Genomic DNA, 4102 nt, shown 5'->3' with positions numbered 1-4102 from the left:
CTTCCTGCCAACGTGGCCACGGGGCAGAGAGTCCTCTCCTGCTCTCCCGGCTCTTGGTGCACCCCAAGAAACATGCAGCTGGGAAAGCACGCGTCGCTCCCCACCCATGCCCGGCCGACCTGCAGGAGCGCCGGAAGGAGAAACAAAGGCGACCCACGAGTGAGCACACGCGCCTGCTCTTCTCTGCCGATCAGCTTGGGACCAAGACCTGTGCTCCCGTGTCTGGGGAAGACAGCATTAGAAGTGGGGGTGAAAAGTCTTACCAACCCCACCCACTGCCAAACATCCCCCAGCCGGTGCAGATTTACGGAGCTCTGAACAATCACACGGCCATCCCAGGAGGAGGTGTGCTCCTTGCAGACCCGGGAGAAAAATGCCCTGGGAAGGGTTGCTTCTTGTTGGTAAATCCTGTTTGTGGGGCAGTTATCCTCTTTTTCTGCTTTCAGTCTGAAATCTGTGACAAGCTCACTGGATTTGTACTATTATGGAGTTAAGAAAATAATCGGCAGGATGAATACTTGTCCCTCGTGCCATTTACTAGCAAGAGAGACAGCCTGTAAACTTCTCTCACATAGAAGGAGGTGTCACACTTAGAAACCTCCCTCACCAGCAATTCCCAGGTTATTCTTCAGCCATCCCCCTCAGCCATCAGCTTTGGTTCAGATTCTCTTTTCTTCTACTTTGGAAACCCTTTGAACTTTCCAAACAGCTGCTTTTCAACCTCATCCCATCTTATCAGTCACAAGAGAAAAAGAGATGGCCCTTGCAACATGCTTAGGAATAGGAATTAGTGCCCTCTACCCCCCACCTATACTCCTAAAGACAAAACATTATTTTCTTTCTCTCCTGAGCTATGAGGCAAGCTAGCTTGATAATCATCCCACTAGTCACTTGTGCCTCCCAGTCAGGCGTCCACTGCATGGGGAGAAGATTTCCCGGATAATGCAGATGAATACTAGCAATTCCTCTCCTGAGCCACTTCTATCTTCTCGTTAATTTTTATTTTGGGAAGAATGTGTGGTTAGATACACTCCCATTCCTTCCCTCTCCCTGCCCCCACTGGCATTTCTTGCCGCCTTCTGGGATTGCCCCTCACCTTTTAAATTGTTATGGTTGTGTCTCCCTCTCCTGCTGGTTCTCCTCTGCACCTTCCTTATCGGGCTCTTATAATTGTATTGGCAGGCCCTACCTTATTTGTCCAATGAACTGACAATTCTTGAGCTGATATCCCATCATATGACCTCTTCATGGAGCAGAGACCAAAATTACTGTGTAACCAGGGGGCAATAAACCACACCTGATAAGATGAAAGGCTTTCAGCTTTTCCCAGATTTGAGATACTGGAAAAGCAGTGGGGGCGGTGGGAAAAAGAACAATGAAGGAGGTAAAAAATAGTGCAGAATATTTAATTATCTGATTTTATTAATCAAGCTTCTCCCCAGGTGACAGGGTAGACAAGCGAGTGTCTTTCACACTGACGAAATGCATGGGGTAGAGAGTGGGAAGTGCTTTTCTTTGTTCCCTTTGCATCCCTCTGCCCAGTGGCTCAATGGAGCTGTTTGTGTAAAGGAGAATCTCGTGCCTTCCTGGTTGTGTGATGAGGTGGCAGCTGTTGCGTGGGTGCAAAAGGTCTTGTGGCCCTCTCCGTGAGCGGAGGACAGCTTGCTGTTTCAATTGATGCACGTAGGGGGATGCCACTCTGGCCAAGCTGTCCTCTCCTGCTTTGCTACCGGTGCCTGTAATTCTGGCTGGGCACACAAAGAGGGATGTCTTCCCCTTCTCTGCTTAGGCAGAATGAGAAAGTGGGTAATTTATGGGCTGAGAAGAGGTGAACGTGTCATCTGTATGCAGAAGGAAGGAAAAGAGATGCTCTGAATCTACAACCTGGATGAAAACTGCTTATTTAATAACAGAGTTCCCCTTTTTCCTCGTGATTCCTGATTCAAAACCCATGAAAAAGCACAAGGAGAAACCTGGTGCATTCTTTTACAAATGCCTTACTTTCCCTACTCAGCTTGCCTAAGGCACTAAAAAAGGGGCCACTCTTCTTGCTTTTACTGGCATCCTATAGAGCAATGGCTTCAAATCCTACTCACTTCCAAGAGGTCATGAGTTGAATATCCTTGACCCAGCCTTCAGTGTATTAATTTAGCATATATGACAATGTCTGGACTCTGATGTTTACTGTGCTACCTTTTATCTGAAAGCTTTCAGGCACAGAGCAACCAGCTCTAGGGACCAGGAACCTCTGTTTTTTAAGCCTCCCCTGCTGTCCATTTTTCCAAAGGCTCTATGTAGGTGCAGGAGTGAAGCCGATGGATTTGTCTGCTTCAGTCGCCAAGTGAAGACCAAGAAACGACACATTTTCCTTTGCTGTGGAAAGCTTTGGCTTTGGTTTGTTATTAAAGCCTCTTTGTGTTCAAGGGGCTAATTTCTTGCTGCAGGGGGAGGAGGATGAGAATTTCACGGGAAAGTCTGATAGGTCCCAACACTCCTTATGAGACGACTCATCTCTTCGGAGGTCACTGGCTGGGTAAATTAGCCTTGAGACTCTCAGGGCAAAAACTACACCTCCTATCCCTCCTCTTTGCTCTAGCTCCATTTTTCCTGAGTTAAATACACACCGTTTTGAAAGGAAGAAACGTAGCCTTCTGGCAGTTATGTCTCTATGAACGCTCACACCAGCTCCCAAAGAAATACATGAGCCTCTGCGTTAAAAATTTTCTGAGGAAAAGAGAGCTGAGACAGGCACACTCCAACTTTTCATCTCAGTGAAATACCTTTATTCAATGATCACACTGACAACATGTACCAAGTGAAACCAGAGTATCTCCGTATTCAGAGAGTATGTGCTGCCTGTCTCCACCACCACCAACTTGCTCTGGGTAGGCACCTGCTGAGACAATGCTGTAGTCCCATGTCACAAAATCAAACCGTGCATGTTTGTATAACTATTCTGTCTTAGTCTGCAACTGTAAACGTCCCTGCTGCTTGCAGGGACAAGCTGATTTTCTCTGTGTTTAAATGAGATGCGCACATGCAAATTTACAACTTGAAAGCTTCCTTGTGAAGGCTTTATTTTTGTTCTGTCTTATTGTATTGTTCTTTTTATTAAAACTGAAGGCAATGCCAACTAAGAAATATATTTTTGTTCTTCTATATAGAAAAACACAACAAGCACTAAAGTAGGAAATAGGATGAATAAGTGACAACTCTTGAAAAGGGATTAGAAAGCAGCAGTGTAATGATGCATAAATCCCATGTTTTGCATACAAAAGTTTCTTCAGAAAAAAATGCAGATTTGATATCAAAATGTTTAAGTAATACCAAAAGACTTGAACGTATTAATCTTTTTTTAATACAAAAATGGAAAAATAGTGATAAATACTATTTCATTAACTAAAAAAAAATACTTTCTTTGGAATGACTGCTAGTTTGGAATTTCTTTGCTTTGTGTTATGTTGAAATAAAGATGAGTAGCAAAAAATAGAAGCTTGAAATGCAAATGAACATTTTGCAAATTAAAATAGTGCAGTTGACCCCCTTTTTCAAATGATTGAGTTGCTGAAATGTAACAAATTATTTATGTTCAAAACAAGAAATGATTTACTTTTAAATTACCAAAGAACGAGGAAGTTATTCTTCTGCCAAGTTCTAATATGATGGCTTTTGTAGGGTAGTTTGGGGATATTTTTACATTTCTGCTTGACCTGGAAATGCAGATGCCTCTCATTTGTTACAATTATTGTGCTACCTGTCTAATTTAGTCTATAAATTCCTTGAGGCAGGAAACACATCTTCCCCTGGGGTTGCTGAGCTCTGAAGGCAACTCTTTATACCAGAAGGCAGCTGTCTAGAACAAAATCATGCCATGTTGATTTTCTCAACTTGTCCTGCCTGTGCCAGGCAAATCTAGAGGTCCACAAAGCCTGTGAGGTTTTTAAAATATGGTGTGCTTTCAGAAAGTGAAAAATCCTGGATGTGCGGACTCGAAATCAACTTGGGATCAATACTTGCGAGTTTTTTGTCCTATATTGCCTGTCTTGAAGAGGAAGAAGAATTGTATTTATGCTGTCAGTCAGGAAGCATGACCATTCCTGCC

This window comes from Gymnogyps californianus, chromosome 1 (assembly GCF_018139145.2).
Source record: "Gymnogyps californianus isolate 813 chromosome 1, ASM1813914v2, whole genome shotgun sequence".
NCBI classification, from domain to species: Eukaryota; Metazoa; Chordata; class Aves; order Accipitriformes; family Cathartidae; genus Gymnogyps; species Gymnogyps californianus.
The sequence above is the reverse complement of the archived record's forward strand: the minus strand, read 5'-3'. Positions refer to the sequence as shown.